Source organism: Eurosta solidaginis, chromosome 2, assembly GCF_040869045.1.
Source record: "Eurosta solidaginis isolate ZX-2024a chromosome 2, ASM4086904v1, whole genome shotgun sequence".
In the NCBI taxonomy this organism is placed as follows: domain Eukaryota; kingdom Metazoa; phylum Arthropoda; class Insecta; order Diptera; family Tephritidae; genus Eurosta; species Eurosta solidaginis.
Genome location: NC_090320.1, coordinates 209,493,922 through 209,516,152, shown reverse-complemented (window position 1 = coordinate 209,516,152; position 22,231 = coordinate 209,493,922). Strand labels below are relative to the sequence as shown.

General features: G+C 36.5%; 1 protein-coding gene across 1 annotated transcript in view; it reads left to right on the top strand.

Moving 5' to 3' along the window:
- The first annotated feature begins 711 nt into the window (after positions 1-711).
- Positions 712-22,231, top strand: part of beat-IIIa (beaten path IIIa) — a 267,160-nt gene continuing 245,640 nt past the window's right edge. The window contains exon 1 of the mRNA XM_067769858.1: positions 712-816. The gene's annotated coding sequence lies outside the window, so the exon portion shown is untranslated. The remainder of the gene's footprint in view (positions 817-22,231) is intronic.

Here is a 22,231-nt window from a genome sequence, read left to right as displayed (position 1 = left end):
TTTAAAACCCTTCTGCAATTTCAGACTTTTTTATCTTAAATGACCCGCCAGTACAACTTTGAATGTGGTAGGAAAAATTTAAATAAATACATATACAAGTCAAGACATTTAGTATACATATATTTAAAATAATATTTACAGTGCCAAGTTAATTAGCATCACTTTCTGCACTAAATTTCTCTACAAAAAATCAACGCAACTATTTGCCATAAAAAGGACATTTTCTCTAACAGCCACGAAAAAATTGGTCTTATAAAAATTCTGTTTTGTTCTCAACACTCAATTCCAGTTGAATATTCTCTTATACACTCCCACATCTTCCGCTATTACACACATTTTTTACACTCAAATCTCTCTTGTGCTCAAAAGCTTGCAGTGCTCTCAATGTCCTGCTAAGCTTTAAATATTATAAGAGTTTATTTAAACATCCACGCTGAAGGACATACCGCAGCTATATAGATAATGACAACAATGAACTAAATATGAAATTTTTGTGAAAGTTGTGTATGAGGGGCGAGCGCGTTAACTTAATGCCGACAAACGACATTTGGTGGCGCTGTTAACGCGTCACAAGTTTTTTCAGTCATTCAGTCATAATCTATACTTCTAACCGTTCGCATGTCGCCTTGTTACGCTCGTCGCGAAAATTTTATAGCATATATAGGGTCAGAATCACACTGAATAGCTAAATTTTTGGCGTAAAACAAAAGTAATAAATGCTAAAATTTCGTAATTATACGAGTGAGTGAAGCAAAAGTGTAAATATGTATATGTATGTATGTAAAGTGGTGTGAGTTTGTGAGCCATGAGGATGAGGTAAAAAGCAAGCTTATTATAGTAAAAGGCAAAATGGAAATAACTACAACGTGTACATCGAAAAAAAATTGTGGTAGTGGCAACTAAAAAATGCAAAATTTGCATAAAAGTAATTAAGATGACATTTTGTATGCCAAAAACAAGTGAGAACGAGCAAAGCAGCAAATAGAAAAAATCTACAAAATGTTGCAGCAATCAGCTACACACAGTAAAAAAACACTCGCACAAAAAAATAAAAAATTAAAATACAGAAAATGTGTGCTAATTTGCAATTAATTGCTTTCGCTGTGTTAGTGTTGTTTAAGCAATTGTTTCCTACTTAACGATAACGCCACAACCACGTGTCATCGAACGCTGAAAGTTGGTGGCAACATTTGTCTAAATTTTTTATTGTCGGTGCTTCATAAATGATTGTGTGTGCATATTTATGTGCCTGTGCGTTTGCAGTTGTACATGTTTGTGTGTAGGTGTGTGCCTTTTCTAGTCGTTCGTATATGCGTGTTGTTTTGCGGTTGTTATTCGCATTATTTTGGTTTGGCGGTTGGTCGACTTTAATTGATAGTAGCGACAGCTTACGTTGTCATTTCAAATACAACTACATATCCAACAACAACTTTAAAAAATTAACAAACAACAACAATTGCAGTGGCTGTCAACAATGCCGACAAATCTAATGCTGTCATTTACCTGAGCACAATGGCATAAGCAACACAAACAACTAAACTCAATAAAAACTAGTAGTAGAAAATAGCAAATACGGTGCAACTGTGTTTTGTAAAATTTCAAATTCACTCACACATTAGCATGCAGTTGATGTTTGTTTTGTACTAAGTAACTATGCATGTTTTTGTATGTGAAGCTAAATTCGGCAATATTTTTGCACAATAGCCAAGTGAAATGCAACATACACCGAATTTAACCTGATTAAAATGCTACAAAGTTAAACACCCGCTGCACCGCGCTTATAATTTTTATACACAATTTAGGTTCAAAGTTTTTATGAACTGAAGTTCTGGCAAGACATGAATGCAATAACATTTAGTACATTTCAAATTCAAAATTGTATTAGATATATGTGCTAAATCACATTTTGTTCAAGCAATCACTGGAGAATTTTAATAGTTATTTCCATTTTTTGAGTCGAAAAAGTCCAGGTCAAAAACTTTCCTCAGGCGAAAGTTTATGGGATTAACAACAAGGTATACGCGAAAAAAATTGTGGTAATGGCAACTAAAAAATGCAAAATTTGCATAAAAGTAATTAAGATGACATTTTGTATGCCAAAAACAAGTGAGAACGAGCAAAGCAGCAAATAGAAAAAATCTACAAAATGTTGCAGCAGTCAGCTACATATGTGGATACCCATAGTATTTTCGAACTTTTTTGGAAAAAATCCATAAATCAAAGTTAAATCCAGACTTTATTTTTTTAGAGACAAATAAATGTCCGACTGTATAACTTTAGAACGACCTATCCAAATGTTACGAATTTTTTACCAATATATTCTTTTAAATATATAGATTTGAAAACCTATATGACGCTTTTAAAGTGTTTGATAGTAATACAAGAAATTTAACAGAGAAAAACTAAAACTTATTCTGAGAGTACAAAACTTATACCTCTCCATAGCAAACATGCACCGGTTTTTTTGCCAGAGAGTTTGATCCAATTGACAAAGTACTATAGCGTCATCAATTACAGGACGAACATACTATCTGATTCCCTATTTGTGCTTTGAGGGAGATATTAAGGCCACAATAGAGGTGGATGTTTGGCGCAATGGTGCTAAAATGGCGGACGAGGCGATACATGTGTACATAAATGGTTCCAAACTAGTGGAAGGAGTAGTGTCTGTGTATACTGTGCTAATCCGGAAATAAACAGATCCGACAATCTGCCAGATCAATGTAGCGTTTTCCAAGCGGAATTAGTAGCCGTAACCAAAGCAGTAGAAAACTGGTAGAGAATAGCTTAAACTGCACCCGTCTTAACTTTTTTATCGACAGTTAAGCAGCAATTAAGGCAATAATCTCACATAGTGCAGCATCTAAGTTCGTGCTAGAGTGCAAGCAATCCCTGGAAAGGATAGGAACGGGAAAAAGAATACATCTATATTGGGTCTCAAGGCATATGCGAATAGATGGCATGAAAAAGCAAATGAACTTGCTAAAAAGAGAGAATGCCTTGAAGTTTTCCCCTTAGGCATCCCAATTAGGTTGGGCGAGATTAAGAAAATGTACATAAGAGATGTGTATATGATCGAACAAGCGGGAAAAGCGTGAAATCTAGAAGCATTTGCCAAGGGGACGGAGTTATTTTATAACATAGGTCTTGGGTTTTGATAGGTTTTTTCAGTTTGGTAAAAAAAGTAAACTTCTGGCAAAACTACGGACTCATTTCGTCTATGTGAGGTCCTCATGGACCGACTAGTTCAACCTTGCCTAACCTTGATCCTATTGAGATAATGGCATGAAATTTGAAACATCACTTTCTGTTAAAATAAGAAGGATTTGGTATGAAAAAAATTGTCCTATTTGGATGAGCCATTCCATGGTCCTTAAAAAATAAAAGCCCTTACTTAACTTTTATTTTCGGACTCATAAACTAAAAGTCCGCATTTAATAATTTACTTGAGACCAAAAAACTGAAAATCCGAAAATAATTTTTTATGAAGGACTTTTACTATAAAGGGAATAACAGCAGGGACCCTGTTTTTATGTGCACCTGCACTGATAAAATCTTAAAGTCAAGTTATAGTACGTATGTTACAGTTTAAGAAAAAACGATGAATAAAAGCTCTAAATGCAAAAAAAGCCGATACAAATAATCAAAACTAATTAAGTTAAATTTTTTTTCTTAATTTTTTTCAAAATGTATAACTAGAGTAAAATAGTAACTATTTTGTTTTAAAATAAATTATATATAATCAATAAATATGATTTAATTTTTTAATCTTTTTTAATCATTATGAAATATATTCGGTGAGCTGGAGAGAAAAGGAGTGAGGGAGAAGACGGATAGGGAGAAAGAGACACAGAGAGGGAGAAAGGGAGTGGAGATAAAAAACAAAAATATAAGGCGCGATAACCTTCGAAGAGATTTTAGGCCGAACTTCTCTTCCAATTTGTGTCGTGCTCCTCTTGATTTTTCCTACATATTGACGGGACGGGAACTACTTGTTTTATGCCGACTCCAAACGGCATATGCAGGGCAGATGAGTTAACACTGAGAGCTTTTTATGGCACAAATACACTCGGAGTGCTTGCCAAACACTGCCGAGAGGCGACCCCGCTTAAAAAAATGTTCTCCTAATTGAAAAAACTTGTTTCTAAAATTTTTATGTTGCTTTTCCCGAGGCGTGAACCCAAGATCTTTGGAGTGGATGGCGGAGCATGCTACCATCACACCACGGCGGCCGCCGGAAGTGCAGATAGGACTGAATTAAAGGATAAAGATAAGGGTGAGAGGGTGGGATAGAGCCATGCATTTTAGATATTCGTACTTCTAACTCTCTATCCCACCCTCTCACCCTTATCTTTATCCTTTAATTCAGTCCTATCTGCACTTCCGGCGGCCGATAGCATAAAATTAGGGCAGTACAGCGTATGCCGGGTATGCTTGTGTAAATATCATTAATTGAGTCACTGAACTCCTTCAAAACGACTGTGCCGATGTTGATGAAATTGTGTGTCTTTTGGGGAGTTCACAATTTAGTCGGTCAGGAGCCGACCTTTTTAAAATAATGCATTATGACATAAGCTTGAAATTTGGTACATGGGTACTTCCTTGACTAGCTTATTTTTGGGAAAACTTTGTTTCCCCGGAAGTGTACGGGAAACCGACTAATTCCGAAAAATCTAATTTGTTGGTGAAACTTGCTTAAAATTCCGTACAAAGGACCTGTTTGACCAAATTATTAATTGAGAAGCATTTCGTATTAATGGGGCGATTTGCTTGAGGTTTTTCCCAGGTTAATATTTAAAAAATTGTTCTTCTAGGAAGTGGGCCAGTTGCCGATCAATTCGAAAAAATGCTATTTATGGAGCGATTCACTTCAAATTTGGTGCAAAGGTACCCTCTTGATCGGCTTTTCATTTGAGAAACATGTCTTTCCGAACGGAATCTGGGTTATTTGAGTTAATTTTATATATTGTGCGGTTTATTTTTGAAATTTATTATATACCGAATAGGGATTTCATTATAACTCGAATCAGTTTAAAAAATTATAGTTTTGTTGGTTTCTTATAGTTTCGTGGATGGTTTATAAATGGGTTTTAGTTCCATATGTGAAATCATTTGTGAGATATAAACAAAAGTGTACGTCAATCAAAAAGGATGACTTCCGCGTAAAAAATATTCGTTACTCCTACTTACGCACTTTTGTCTTGCTAAGGGTTTCCGGAATCCCAAGCTAAAAATCTATCAGGGATTCCCACCCTTTTTTTCTATCTCACACCTAAGTATCTTAAACTTTAAACCAAAATAAAACATTGTGGAAATTATTAGACTAGGTACACAACAAATCCAAACAACTTTTACAAATTCCTAGTCATTACTACACATATTGCGCTCCTGGTCCATAAAGTACCACATAGCAATTATTTAATACCCTTATAAGCTCCTTGCAAAAATTTCGTTGCCCACTCAGCAATGGGCTCTGAAATTTCTTTGATTCAAACATTTTCGAAGTTACATACTGAAAAAAATTTGTTATAACTTTATAGAACTTAAGTCCAAGTTAAGTGCTTTTGTTGTGACAAAAAAATTGTTTTCCACGAAATACTAAAATTGTGTCATTTGCTAGGCGTATAACTTTACATTTGAAGTAAAAAATCAAAACTTCGATGTAATAATGTAAGCCCCGTATGCACAAAAACTTTACAGTGAATGGAGAGAAGCGTTCCCCCTGACAGAATATACCATATTTTTTTGTAGAATGTAGAATATGGCAAATACTTCTGATTACTGCGAGCGTATATATATCCAGTATGTGACACCGAAAAGTCTTAAATTTTGCCTGCGTTAGTTTCATAGATTTTTGTAGTAGTTCTTAGAAACAATATACTGAAATCGGGCTTTCAGATGAGGTGGGTATTCTCCATTTGTTATATGAGGAAATTGGGGTGAGAGATGTGGCATGTATTCAATATTTGATATATGAGAAACTTGTTGTTAGAGAGGTAGAGTGGGGATTAGAAACTGAGTGTGAGAGGAGGTAGGAGTGGTACTAGGAGTGTGAAAGAAAGGGGTGGTGTGTGGGAGTGGCAGTTGGAGTGGAACTAGGAGTGTGGAAGGGAGAAGGAATGGCGATGGAAATTTGTGTGTTGCTGTGGCGAGGGAATGGGGGTGGGGTTGGAAGTGTCAGTGAAGCTGGGAGCGGGAGTAAGATTTAGCTTGGTCTTGGGAGGGAGATAATTGGAATAAAGGATGGACAAGACAAGAGGAAAGACAGATGTTAATTAGAAAGTAGCATAGAAAACAACGTCTGACCGAAACTTCTTGAAGTCAAGTCAAACTTTTTTCATATATATGAAGTAAAATTTTTTTTTAATATGAAATCAAACTTATTTCAAGTTAAATGAAACTTTGAATTATCTTAATCTTGTTTGAAAAGAAAACTATTTTTGGCATTTCTTAGTGTTTCATCATGAACCAAATAATATTAAAAATAAAAAAGCAAATAAATTGTTTTGCCGTGACGTCATGTGTTCGGGCGCGACTTGTAAGTTCTGTTCAAAATACAAAACCATTAAAATTTAACTCTGACTCCGGCGTAGTCGTTTACTCAGGTAACAAATTCAAATAAATAGTCCGAACACTGCGTGAAATATGAGAAAAATATAAAAAATCGCAAATTTCAAAAGCGCTAAGCAAGGCGGAGCTATACAAGGTGATGGAAAAGCGAATTGAATCCAATTCCCAATGCAGAAGAATGTCAAGTCATAAAACAGAGGCAAAATAACATTTGCATATGTTTCAATTAACTGGCATATTGTTGTATAAAGGCGTTGTATGGAAAATAATCAAGAATAAGCAATTAGCTGTTTGGATAACAACACTTGGTACTGAATTCGCCTTGACGCTACGTCACTATACTCTTTTTCAAAATCCGTTAACAAATACAACATTTTCGGAATACGTGATCTGATCCATTTGCTTATAATGATAGACATTGAAATTTTTATATGTTGACATTTTTTCTGCTTACAAGATAAAAAATCATGATAAATCAATAGAAAGTTCTTTTGAATTTTTGGCAATTCGGATTAATTTCTGTTTTTTTTTTTTTTTGCGAATTAAGAGCATCTAATCTTCTTTAGTGCTTTCTCTACTTTTCTAGTGCGAATGGCACCATATTTTTCTTTTTTTACTGATACCCGAGGGCTCGTCATGCGCTACCACTTGAGGGATGGAGGGTGTAGCGCCGGTCATGGCCTGACAATGGCAACCTCTTGCAACACTACATTGTGGTTAAAAGTAAACATCTTCTTGGCGTTGTTTGATAGTGTTACACAGCGCCTACTCGGTTAACCTTAATATGCCCACACCAGCAGGCAGATTACTTGAAATCACCAGCAGATATGTCAGAGGCCGACAGATTTAACTCATCTAGTTAGGAAATGTTGCTTCGTGGAGGCTTAATTTTCCGATCAATGACACCGTTTTCGGAAATTCCGTTTTCGATATCAATCTTACGATAGTCCAAGAAAACTTACATTTTCCACAGTACCATAACATAGAAAAGATAACAGATTAGATATATATTCGAGTTTTTTCTTTGATGTGCATATTACTTTAAAGCTGCAGTAAATTGGTATTATTTAAGTTTACCCTCTTGCAAAGAAAATTCGACCAAAACCACATTCGACAAAAATGGCCATCGCTATAAATTACTTAAATTGAAGGCTATTCTCATTAGCTTTATTGTTATGGCAACTTTAAATGCAGACAGTACTTAAAAAAATAAAAGCAAAAATAAGTGTATAATAATAAGTGATGAAGCCTTATAATGGGTATTGACGGCATACATAAACATGCCATACAAATTTGTATACAAAAGTCTACAAAAGGAATAAAATTAATAAATACTTCATACTTATGTATATTCAGTACATTTTAAATACTCTTTCTTAAGTTAATTGTGTAACAAAATTTGCGTAATTTTGTGTTGAGTTGTGTACATACACACAAATATACTAATACAATTTCAATAGTTAGGTAGTTGTGTTTACTGTTGCTTTTGTTGTCCCACTCAAAGTAACAACGCAACATATCAGTGACTGCTTGTAAAGTTTGAATCAAGGACACTTGATAGGTACTTGAAATGCATTCCTGTATTTTACGCACGAACGAAGACTTCAACGAGTCGGGAAGAAGTGTGAACTTTTTGAAGGACAAAACAAGGGCTGGAGATAGTGTGTACATTTAACAAGAATGGAGTGTTTAGATGGGTGAGGTTATTTCTGTAGCTAATAAAAAAAAAATATATATATATATATATATATTTGTTAGTATGTGTTAATTTGTGTTAACGCATATTATGTATCTAGCTAGTAGAATCTTGAAAATAATGGAAAGGAAAATAAATATTTGTCAGGAATTTCGTGGAAAAAAGTTTCTTTTAAGAGGCTTACCAGATCCTTTCTTGACTCATTTTCAGTAAAAGTACTATTAAAATATATAAGACCTGAATATATAAAGAAAGAATTTAAAATTAAAGGCATTAATGAATTGCGGGCAATAGCTCGTACTAACGGCTTGTCTCTTGGCCAACGAAAGAGTCTCAAGTTACCCGTTTTCCCTCATGTCGTCAATAGCCAAAGCACTTGAAGGGACTTGCTGAGATCTGTCATAATATGTCTTCCTATATCACAAGAACATCAATTACATATTATGGCGGGAATACTTTCAATTGAGTAGAAAAAAGAAATGCAGAACACATAGTTTATGTAAAATATGCATCCGTAGGCGCTTCATTATATAGCTGCTTATTAGCTAGGACACCCGTTAGAGGATACTGATGCCAATTTTTAAGTGAACACTCACCTGTTAGAATGGGGAGAAACACTACCAAAAGCAGTAGAAGAAAGAGAATCGTTTCTTAGAGGTTTTGTCACAGAAAAACCATTGTCATATGAAATGTTTTCATCGTGTGACATAAAGCATAGACATGAACGATTCGTATCTAAGACGAAACGAATGTTCATTTGGCAATACAGAGGCATTAGTATAATCATAAAAAGAATTCCCATTAGGGAAATACCCTGCAAAAAATGCGATTAGTCTAGGCTGAGGTCGCAAAGAAGTATGCGACCAATGCCAGTTTTGATCTCCTTTTATGAGTTTAACTGATCCCTTTTGTTTGAGCATGTCCTATGAAGAGATTAATTGTACCCATTTATACCGGGATCGATAGGAACAATCCACCTTGTACCCACATGAAAACATATGAAGACTAGTCCCTTTTCCTTTAAATAAGGACTCTAATAGGGACCAGTCGCATTTTAAACCCCAATGGTAGTAGAATGATACACACCGATGTAATCCATTTTAAAATGAAACAATAATTCAAATGGTTTTAGTTTCATTTCCGGTTTATATTGAAATAAGCAGAAGCTAAGAGAGATGAATTTATTGCAGAGAAAATTTTATGGCAGAAACACAATCGAGAGGTTTGATAAGCGATCAAATCTATTGGCAAGCTTTTCGCCCGCTTTTCAAAAAGGAATGAAAAATATTATCCGAAAATTTTATCCTAACTACACCTTAACCGTTAAGTCCTGGTAATTTATGTTCGGTATAGGGCTCCGCATTTTTCTTAAATAATTCAATTCAATCACTTGTAATTTTTTTTTATTTTACTCATTTCGTTGCCGGTTTTTTAATATTTCTTGAAATGAGCAACATAGATTTCAAACTGACTAATCCCAACTGTACCTGAAAGGGACTAAAGGGTATCAATTATGCCCAAATTTAGGCAAAAAAGATCAATCGGAGACCAATCTCTATAGGGATTAATCGCACGTTTTTTGCAGGGTAATAACAGCCAACTTAGTTCCCCCCAGAAATCTCTTATGTATTGGAGAATACGAAATAGCTAAAAAACATTCAGAATATTTCTTCTTGTATTACAAATATTTTGTAAATAAATACGAATATTTTCAAAACAAATTCCATTTTTTGTTCAAACATTTGCCACAATCAATAAAAATGCAATAAGTATTTTGTTTCAAACAGATATGGTTTGTCTTTACTTAAGAAAGAAAACTATACAAATTACAAATGCAACAAATCACCGGATAATCCTGAAACATATGCATATACATTTACTAATTAATCAATTAAATTCAACGCTTTGTATAAAATAGCATTGCTAAAAATAATTTCATTTTCTTCCAATTAATAATCTCTTTCGCCATTCACACAATCAGTAATCGGTTATTGTTCTAATCCCTTACTTCCATTATTCCTTTCAAAAACTATCAATTTCACTAATCTTTATTAATGTCAATTTAAGTGTTTTCAATGTCAGGCGCTATTCAATTTAATCGATCATTTGTTGATAGTAACGATAATATTAAGTACGTATATTTGTAAGGGATTGCGAATAAAAAGCTCTCAATTACTTACTGCATAACCATAGGAACGCTTACATAAGTTATAAGTGTTTATGTATAATTGACCGGAAACAATATCGTTAAAGTAATCAACTAAAAGCATATATAAATTATTGGTGTAATTATAAAAGAAAATGAAAATTATTTCTAGGAATCAAAAAAATGTATTGAAAAAATTGTTTGTGTTTTCTTGATTGTTATAGCGAGTGATTGACAAAATGGAAGTACTAAATATAATAGAGTATCTGTTTTACACCGGCAGTTAATTGTATACTTGGTCTAGTTATCTACATTAAAGCGCTTATTGAGTTCATATAAAAATAGTTTTATTTTTTAATAGGTATAACGCTCAGCAGCCGCATTGTTGTAGTTGTAGAGTGCTTTGCCTACCACACCGAAGATCGTGGGTTCAACTCCCGGTCAAAGATACATTCAATTAGAAACAAAGTTTATCTAAGCGGGGTCGCAGTAATTTCAAAAACACTGCCACTGTATTTCTGCCATGAAAATAAGCTTCTTAGTGAAAATTTGTCTACCTTGCAGATGCCGTTCAGAGTCTGCATAAAATATGTAGGTCCAATTATGCAAGTTTGTAGGAAAAATTTAAAGAAGCACGACCCAAATTGAAAGAGGAGTACCGGCCGAAGAACTCTGTTTAAGCTATCGCGCCTTGCGTTTGTTAATTTTATCACACTAAATGCCTAAAGGAATAAAAAATCTAGTGAACTCTGCTTGATACTTCGGATCTTATAGTTTATATATAAAAATAATTCTCCAGACGCAGGATGCATGGACGGACACAGCTACATTAATTTATTTTTTTACTTTGTTCATTTTGATGACTTAAAGTCTTTATTTATCTCTTTATGCCGTTACAATCTTTGCACAGCTGAGTATAATAAATGAGAAAGAAAGTTATTCGTTTTAACTGAACTTAAAAAAAGTTAAGTCTATTATCTAGCTGCACCATAAGTTTAAAAATTAAATTTAATAACCCATATTTAAATTTCCCCTGAAGAAGCTTAGGGGTATCCGAGTTAAGTCAGATTTGTGAGCTGGTATCAGAGAGATCACAACAAAAGTCGGTCGGTCACTCACGACGTTTAGTGTTTACATTTGCTATTGTAGCGTTGCAGTACCAACGAAAAATTGTTTGCGCACATGTGTGTCTGCTGCAGCACCGGCTCTGAACACAGAGCATAGAGCAGAGCGCGTAGCGTAAAAAAGTGATAGCCTTTGGTAGGCTCTGCTACGAGCTACATGGTTTTTTAGAGCGGAGTAAATAGCAGAATAAAAAATACGCACAAAAAAACTTTATCTTTTAGTTAACGGGAGATATTATAAATGATATATGCTATAGCATTTCGATGCGGTCGTTTCCGACAAATGCTTAATCCGACATCAAAATATACCTGCTCACCAAATTTCATCAAGATATCTTAAAAATTGCGGGACTAGTTTGCTTTCGCCTCGACAGACAGTCAGACAAACATGGCCAGACCAACTCAGTTTATCAAAATGGCCACTTAGGTTAGCTTATTGGTGGGTCTTTCTATTCTCCTTTAAGGGCTTACAATTCTCGAATTCGGACCAGACTTAAAAGAACCCAAAGCGTAGGACTAGCGTTTTTATTTTTTTATATTCTCGTTCATTTCAATTTTAATTAAAGTCAAAAGCTCTCAGTCGTTTTCGAGTCAAATATAGGTCTATAGTTAAGAAGCGCACATGCGGTTTTTTTTTACAAAAACAGAGTTTTGCAAAGTTCCGGGCTCTCATTTTAAATTTCTAGATGTAACCATAAAATTTCTTGGCCTAAAGTAAACATATGTTTGCATTTTTCTAAAGATATGGAAACAACGAATGACTGCCAGTTGAATGATCACAAGATTTCCGTACCACTAAATATTCCTAAAGTATCGGAGATGTTTCCGGTATTACAGTAAGGGAGGCAGGAAGTTGGAGCAAGCTAATGTTAAGAATGCCTGGGATAGGCGATCTGGGGGCCACTGGTTTCATGGTCATCCGGGCTGCACCAAAATTTCAAGTTAGAACCTTGGTAAAATGTGAGCTTAACATCTGGCTCGCGCCCAACTTTAGCGATAGCGATGTTACAGCGGTCAGCTTGGTTAACAGGAGCTCGAAATTAACGCTGGTGTCCGTATACATGCCTGACGATTCTGAGAAATATCCTCCACCATCTACTCAGATTTTAATCTACTACAATGTTATTTTGCAATGTAAGTAATAAACCAACCTTTTTTTACTAAAAACCGAAGTGAAATTATACTGCTTACTATTTTTATCGAATATGCTTATTGGGAGGCGTAACCCACGTAACAGAAACTTTCAACTGTTAGGTAGAGACGTAACGGCACTGCCTTCAGAAATTCCGTTATCAACGCATGAGCTAGAGGATCTAGTAACGACTTTCACATGAATACTTTCAAATGCTCTAGAATGCTTTTTCAATGCAAAAACCATGCGATGGGCGCAAACCTCACTGACGGTCTCAGAACTTGGACTCGTAAATCCTGAAAGAACAGAGCCAAAAGTATCGATAATGAGACCCACTAGCTATAATACAAAATAAAACTAAGGACCAACCAACAAATCTTTAAATAGAATAAAAGAGCTTCGTGAAGAAACTTCTGCATTGGAGTAGAAAGTGTATACGGCACATCAAGACTACAGTGCGTGTTTTAAGAACCCAAACAGCTTTTAGATATCTGCGGAGAGCTAAGGGCATCTGGATCAGCGCAGAAGGGGAAATCCTAGAGCTGCTGCAGAAAAATTTCCTGAGAAACATGCAAAACGCACCTTAAGGCCTTAAATAGATCAGGCCGTAAATATACATATCATTAAGGAAAGTGTAAGTGGGCACCAGATGGGAATATTCCCACATAATTTGTTAACTATTCCGCGATCTCAGCTTACTGACTGCGGCAAATTTATGTCGCTTTCTCTAAATAATATTGATTCGGTTTTATTTTTTTTCCGACGGAATGGATAATTAATGTATATAGGAACAATTTTACGTCGCGAAACCAAATTTGACAAGGGATGACGGAAAATCGTTCCTAAATAATATTCTGTGTGCAAGGCAAAGTAACACGCATTATTCCTAAAGCAGGGAAAGCCTCTTATTACGAGTCTCTCCTCCTTTTTCCAATTCAGCGTGGAGATCTTTCCTCGCTTCTATGGAACCTAGCGGTAAACTCGTTATTAAGATATAAAAGGTAGGAGAGCGGAAAAGTTGTGGCATTTGCTGAGGACCCAGCTAGGCTCCCATGCTGACTGATCGTAAATTCCTATAAAGTTGAGCAGGTTCTATATACAAAACTATACAAATTACTACCGCTTAACCTGCCAGAACGAAATGGTGTACCCTTAAACCTGGCAGACAAGCCCAAATTCCTTGGCATAGTTCTGAACAAAACGTTGAAATTTAGGTCAAAGTCATTCAGCGCCAAGCGCACATTGCGTCATATATGTGAAAAAAGACCATTGGCAAATATATGCAATTGAGCATGTACCACGATTACACAACCCATATTGCTATATGGGATAGTTGTGTGGTGGCGTCAAACCTAAACTTGTTGGTTGAAGTCCACAGATCTCTGTTGTATGACCAGCATAAGTGGTGCCCTAAGAAGAACGCCGAGCAAAGCTCTTTAAATATTTTTTGACATACTACCATAGAATTAAGCTGGATACCGAGCAGCACCAAAGTCCGTACTGCGTTTAAGACAGTTGTCCAATTGGAAGACTAAAATCATAGGGAACTCGCGCTGAGTACCCATATCATTTTTAACCTCATAGTACTCATAGATCGCTGTGCGACCATAAAAGCTTCCTGCAGGGATGATTATGCGGAGTCAGGTGGGAGCTTTATAGGGATAAAATCTCAGCACTGTGGCATGGGATGCGCTTTCTGAGAGCTCCCCTTCTAAATAATCTACGCCAGGTTGTGGAATATTCTATCAAGGATCGGTAATTTACCTCGTCCACAACTGTCCGGTGCAGAAAGGATAAAAGCGACTTATTTTCGGTACTGTAGGAGTTGCAAGGTGGATGAAGAGGAGGAAAAGGTGGCTCACCTCATTTGCAACTGCCCGGCGCTAAGTGGCGTGCGACATGCTTTCTGAGAGATCCCTTTCTAGATAATCTACGCCAGGGCGGGGATTATTACATTAAGGACTTGGCGCCTTACCTCATCTGCAACTTCCCGGCACAGAAAGACTAAGAGCGCCTTATTGTCGGTACTGAAGGAGTTTCAAGGTGGAAAAAGATGTGGTTAACCTCATCTGCAACTACGCGGCGTTAGGTGGCGCGAAATGCTCTTTCTGAGAGATCCTTTTCTAAATAATCTACGCCAGGTTGTGGAATATTCCATCAAGGATCGGTGGTTTACCTTCTCCACAACTGCCCGGCGCAGAAAGGCTAGTAGCGCCTGATTTTCGGTACGGCAGAGTTGCAAGACGGATGAAGAGGAGGAAAAGGTGGGTTACCTCGTCTGCAACCACCCGGCATTAAGTGGAGCGGGTCGCGCTTTCTGGGAGCTCCCTTTCTAGATAATCTACTCCTGGTCGGTTCCTGGTGGCTTTCATCAGATTCTCAAAATGGTTCGAAGAGGAAAAGTACCCCTTGTGTACCCATTTCAATTTAACTTAAATCATCCTAAAAATATCAGCCTTAAATTGATTGAAATTACAACTTAATCAACGACGTGTGAACATTTTTTTTGTCGTTTAAAAGCCAGTATCGACTGTTCAGCATTTTCAATACTTTGTGCGTGGACTAAATGACACCAATTAAGCGTACTATAATAGCGCCGAAATTTATTAACGAAGAAATAAACCTCAGATAGCCAACTGGAGTTGTGCGGTTTCGCAGAAATTTATGTGAGATTGCACCTTCGCTCACAGCCTTAATAATTATAATACAGTGATATATGGGATATATATAACCGAATTTACCTTGTTTAGATGTACAGTAATAAGGATAATTACAAGGTGTAATACAGAGATATTTCACCCCAACACGCAAACCTATTAAATTAATAAGCACATGTTTATATGTATTATTATGTATAGATATGTGCCCCATAAAAAATTAGGCGATTGACCCTTAAAAGGAGTGGTTTGCGATTGATATATTTGTATCACAGTAGGATATAATTGATCCCTTCTAGTCCCATTTGGGTACAGAGAGTATGAAGTAGTTTTCGTGTATACCTGCCAAAGTTGGTCAACTGTATTCTAAAACACACCGATCTATATCGGTTGATTACTGGCCCAACAAAGTTGGTACCGATGCTTCAGCTCATATCGGGTGTTTATGCTAACCAGCCTTGGTGAGGTCGGGGCCTACCTATACCCCATCGTTCGATCTCTAGGTAAATGGCGCCCGGTTATTTAGTAACTCCACCGCAAGTTCCGATCTTGTTCCAGTATCCGTTTTTCATTGATTATTGTTATCTCAGAGTCTGGTTAACCCTAGTTCGGCCGACGATTTTTACACCTATTTTTGGCCGACGCTACCACCCCAGTGACCGCCAGACAAAAAAAGTGTTCAACCCTTTGCAGTTGACTATAACTAAAATTATAAAACTTTATTTTGTATTTTTTCGACTTAAATTTCATTAAGTAAAGATGTCACGGGAAATGAGTTAAAACAAGTAAGGAAGGCTAAGCTCGGGTGTAACCGCACAATCCACACTCAGCTGAGAGTTTTGGAGAAAAAATAAGGAAAATCACCATGTAGGAAAATGAACCTAGTGTAGGTATGGAAGGTATTAAAGAGTATTTTAAAAGGGAGTGGGCCATAGTTCTATAGGTGGACGCCTTTTCGAGATATCGCCGTAAAGGTGGACCAGTGGTGACTCTAGAATTTGTTTGTACAATATGGGTATCAAATTAAAATTATTAATGGGGGTTTTAAAAGGCAGTGGCCCTTAGTTATATATGTGAAGGCGTTTTCGAGATATCGGCCAAAATGTGAACAAGGGTCACCCAGAATATCATCCGTCGGGTACCGCTAATTTATTTATATATGTAATACATCGAACAATATTCCTGACAAGATTCCAAGAGCTTTTGATTTCGCCCTGCAGAACTTTTTCAATTTCTTCTATTTAATATGGTAGGTTTCACACCCATTTTACAAAGTTTTTTCTAAAGTTAAATTTTGCGTCAATAAACCAATCCAATTACCATATTTCATCCCTTTTTCGTATTTGGTATAGAATTATGGCATTTTTTTCGTAATTTTCGATACGAAAAAGTGGGTGCAGTCGGATTCTGACCATTTTTTATACCAAGATAAAGTGACTTCAGATAAGTACGTGAACTAAGTTTAGTAAAGATATATCGATTTTTGCTCAAGTTATTGTGTTAGCGGCCTAGCGAAACGACATACGGTCGACTCTGTATAAAAACTGGGCGCGGCTTCAACCGATTTCGCCCTTTTTCACAGAAAACAGTTATCGTCCTAAGCCTCTACCAAATTTCACAAGGATTGGTAAATTTGTGTTCGACTTATGGCAAATTAAATGAAAAAGGGAGTAGCTACGCCCATTTTGAAATTTTATTTAATTTTTGTATTTTGTTGCACCGTGACATTACTGAAGTTGAATGTTGCCATAATTTACTTATACTCAGTAAAGATATTACATTTTCTGTTAAAATTTGACTTTTAAAATTTTTTTTTAAAAAGTGGCCGTGTTCTTCATCTGATTTTGCTAATTTTTATTTTGCACATGTATGGTAATAGTAGTAACTTTTCTGCCAAATTTCGTTATAGTATCTTCAACGGCTGCCAAATTACAGCTTGAAAAACTTTTAAATTACCTTCTTTTAAAAGTTGGCTGTGGCACGCCCACTGTCCAAAATTTTACTAATTTTCTATTCTGAGTCATAAGCTCAACCTACCTATCAAGTTTCATCGTTTTATCCGTCTTTGGTAATGAATACTGGAATTTTTTGGTTTTTCGAAATTTCCGATATCGAAAAAGTGGGCGTAGTTTAAATAGCGATCTGAGATGAGTGCTCAGGAACCTACATACAAAATTTCATCAAGATACCTCAAAATTTACTCAAGTTATCGTGTTAGTGGACAGACGGACGGACAAGTCTATATATATCTCGATTCCTTTACAACCAACCGTTATCCAATCAATGTTAATAAACTCTATGTGCAAAGGACGCTGAGTATAAAAATTTATTAAAAATATGTTTTTTTGAGGGGCGAATGTAAAAAAGTCACCCTGGTGGCTCATCGGCCGAACTAGGGCTTAAATAATAAACGATATGCGATATGTGTGTGTTTATCACAAGTAAGAAATGTACAGCCGGTGCAACAATGTATGATACATTGTTGACAACAAACTGCTTTTTGCTTCGTTATTTTTTCCACTAAATAACTTTCCCCACGCTATGCACCTTGTCATGTCAATACCTGGACGCATCTTCTTCGAATCTTCAGCCACTTGACAAAGCGATGAGATACAAGAAATATCTTCATTATGCTCCGTCTAACCAATCCTGAAAATGTTCAAAAGCTTTGAGCAAGCTTTTTATCTCACAGAACTGTGTAATAACGTGTTTTCGCTTAAACAGTATCTTCAAAAAATCAGTTTGTTCACTTCAATCAACCGACATGATCAGAAAAATTCATTAAATGATTATTTGGTTGTTTTCGACCACATTTATGGGATGTAGCCAACCTTTCATCGAAAGCATCATTTCACGCATTCTTTCTTGAAGCAGCCTAAAGCACAAAAATATCTCAAAATACAAGATGTGCAGTGGCCACTTATACAATAATCGGCACCACAGCCTCCGCGATTCATCCGATTCCTGAAAATAGGAAACACGACCTGCACAAAAGGTAAAATATGATATTGTAACGAATTTACTGCAAATCCTCTTATTTGCAACCTTCTGCTAAGTTCGAATCACTAAACTGTTGAATAAATAACTCCAATATTTAATAATGCAAAAAGGCCTTTATTCAAGTACTTTCAAAATAACACTTCTATTGCTCGACAAATAGCGTGCTTAATCGAAACTAATTGCTGCTGCATTTTATACTCTTTTATTTCCTCGTTGCATCTTATAGGCGCTTCTGTTCTAGAATCTACTAGTTGGTTATCTGCTATAATTATAACTACAGATGTACGTGTAGAGCTCTCATATGCGCGTTTGTTTCTGAGCGACACTTCCACAATTATAATTGCATATCTCAGATAAGATATCTGCATGTATTTGTGCGTTTCTTCTCCGCTGCGTGTACGTACATATGTGTAGACATAATGATTGATTCATTTATGTAGATACATAATGACTGATTTATGGATGTGCCTACAAGTCACTCTTAGCATCGGCTTAGAGATGACAGTACCCCTTAGTGTTGCTAATATTGGTAACAATATATATACGTCACAACTGGCTTGTCCTGCTTCCAGCGGGTACAGTTTTCAACGACCATTATAGGGTCGTGCGCCTTTCGAGTAAAAACACATTAGTCATGGATTGGAAAGCTATGCTATTTTAGCAGCCTTTTACGACCGGTACATCTACCGCGGGCATATTCTTCTACCTCCTTAGGTGCGGTTAAGACCAGTCAGTTTGCAAGTTATGTAGACGGGTAGAAGCAATAAAAATTGGCAACGAAACGGAGATCGTTTAAAATGTCGGTCTTTCTTCTTACAAGAGTTTGAAATCTTTTAGTCTGTCGCCGCCACACAGGGTCCAAAAAAAAATTATTATTTATTTTATTTTCGTATCTTTTTAACAAACTTGATAAAATTCCCTAGAAAAGACCACATCTTATTTTTATTCCGACTGAAGACGGTTAGGAAGCGTCTTCATTGGTAGTCAGATATTTTACCCTTTATTGACACTGATAAGATTTGGGGGATATCTCGATATTAGGTAAAGTCTCCATTAGCCTCTACCAACTTAGTTGAGGTCTCTCCTTTCCTTTGCTCCCAAACTGCGGTGTCGTCTGTAAAACTTTCTTGACCGGAGCGTCTACATTCATTCGCATAAATCTTCTGGAGACATTTTATCTAGAGCACGGCTATAGCCATCTCACCTTCGACCCCGTCCATGATTCTGAGTAATGCATCAGGGCAGTCATGACGACCGAGTTATAAAGCGTGTTTATTCGTAGGGAGAAGACTTTACTTTTCAGTCGTGTACTTAGTCCAAATTAGCATTTTTTGAAAGGAATTATTCCCCGTTTAATTTCTAAGCCGATATTGTTTTTGCTGGTTTCCAACTAAACGAAATCCTTCACAGCCCCGAATTTATATCCATAAACAGTGATTTGGCAGCTAAGGCAAGAACGCGCCGAATTTTTCTTGAATGACAGCATGTACTTCGTCTTGTTCTCATTTACCGCAAAACTGTGTATTTTTGCCTTTTTATCTAATCCAGTAATATCCATATAATCTGCACACTCCAGTTACTGTAAGCTCTTATCATAGATTGTACCATCACAGTTTAGTGCTGCTGCCAGAAATAACTTCTCCAACACTACGTTAAAGATATCTAACGAAAGGTTATTGCATTGTATGTAGCCTGGTTTGGTTTAGAATGGTTTGAATATGTCCTTCTCATTCGTTACAGAGCTGGTGTTGTTGCCCAATGTCGTTTGGGAGGCATTGAAACATTGGAGCAACTTTTTACGCGCAGTCAACGGATGCTTCGAAGTCGACAAAAATCTGGTGAGTGTCGATTCTATTGTCGTGAGTCTTAACGTGGAGATCGGGTCGAAGGTAGCTTTATCAAGTTTGAAGCCTCACTGATTAGATCCAATCAGTTCATTGACTGACGGCTTCAGTATTTCACAAAGTACGCTTGTTATAACTTTATACGTGATATTAAGTAGACTTACTCCGTGGTAATTTTCGTGGTTTTTAGCATCGCCCTCTCTGTGGATTGGGAGAAGCACACTTAAATTGCAATCTAAAGATATGCGCTCATCCGACCATATTTTGCATACGATTTCAATGCATACTTTCTTCCAACTCGCCGCCTTCTTGTTTTAACAGCTTGGCTGGTAGAATATTGCCATTCTCGCTTTGTCTTTGTCTGATCTTTGCCTTTCCACATATATACTTAGCAAGTATCAATCAGTTATTTGGTGCGCTCCGCTTATGAGATAAGAAATAATAATGTTATAGCTTTTAATACCTGCACGAAAAAATTTAAGGAAAATTTGATACTTTTCAACAAAAAATAACTTTTCCTTACGCTTGACTACTGCCAATAGTGTGTGTTGGCTTATATAACAGGAAATTCTGTACCTACTGAGGAACTTACAAGACCACATGTTGTTCTTTTTAATGAGAGGGAATCACAATTCTACTTAACTATGGACACAAGAGCCTCAATAAAGATCGCAGTTTATTAGTGTTTCAACACCCAAAGCGTTTGTTGTTGCTTCAAACTTCTTTTTTGTAACTACCCTGCAAAAATCGTTGGATCATGTGGTCCATTGGAGCACTTATCATTATACTCTACTGTAATGCAGCAATGGACCAACTCATGTTTCTACACGAACATATTGTAAGCCGATCATTGCCCTGCAAAAATCGCGAGTACTCCATGTATGCATGTATGGAGTACTCGCTATGGACCAACCGAGTACTCCAAAATTAACCACAATTCATACAAAAAATATGGTCCAATTAACATTGCGATGTCCTAGGACTGGACCATATACTCCAGCTTCGCATTACATCAGAATAATCCATGGAGTACCCACCGTCCAATAAACATCATGTAGTGATTAAAATCGTTAAAAACGAGCAATGATCGGCTTACAATATGTTCGTGTAGAAACTTGAGTTGGTCTATTGCTGCATTACAGTGGAGTACAATGGTAAGTACTCCAGTGGAGCACATGATCCAACGATTTTTGCAGGATGCTCGTTTTTAACGATTGTAATCACTACACGATGTTTATTGGACTGTGGGTACTCCATGGATTACTCTGATGTAATGCGGAGCATGGAGTACTCGCGATTTTTGCAGGGTAAGCTCAACGCCACTTGCAAACCACTCACTTTTCGAACTAGTTTGACGATTCTCTAGACGGTGTTAATTTTGCCATGGAAGTACAAATCACAGCTTTATGTTCTCATAATCGAAATTTATGATTAGAGGATAGCCGATGTATAGCATGTGCAGACTAGAAACCAACTGACCGCTTGACTATCGATTGAGCTATTTTATTGCTAGAATTGATTAGGTCACGATGTTTGTATTTACATATTTATGTTTATATGTAACTTCAATAGCTATAAACAATTGGCTGAATGGGTTTATGGCAATTGATGTGCGTTCATCAAGCATTTCGGGTCAACTGCTATTTAACTGCTAAGCGGTTGAATGCCAAAAGAACGAAATGACAACGGGTTTCATGAACAAAGTATTTAAGTTTATAAAAGGAGTGTTGAAATGTTTCATTATTAGCGCAGTGGAAATACATGCGATTTCTAGCTGTGTTTAACTAAGAGTCTTTCCAGCCATAAACCGCCAGCAGGCAGACGTTTCCAAATAATGGCGATTAATAGCAAGTGAAAATTTCAGCGAGTAAAGCTAAAAATAATGAAAGAGAAATATGAAGAATGGGGGTATAAAGTATTCTAAAAAAAAAAAAATGCTCAAATGCAACTGCGCATACAGCAAAGCATAATTATTGCCATTGCCGCCGCGTTGCGTTGAAAGGGCGGCATGACAGCGCGTCAAAGCTCTCAAAAACATTTGAATATTTTGACGTTATGGCTG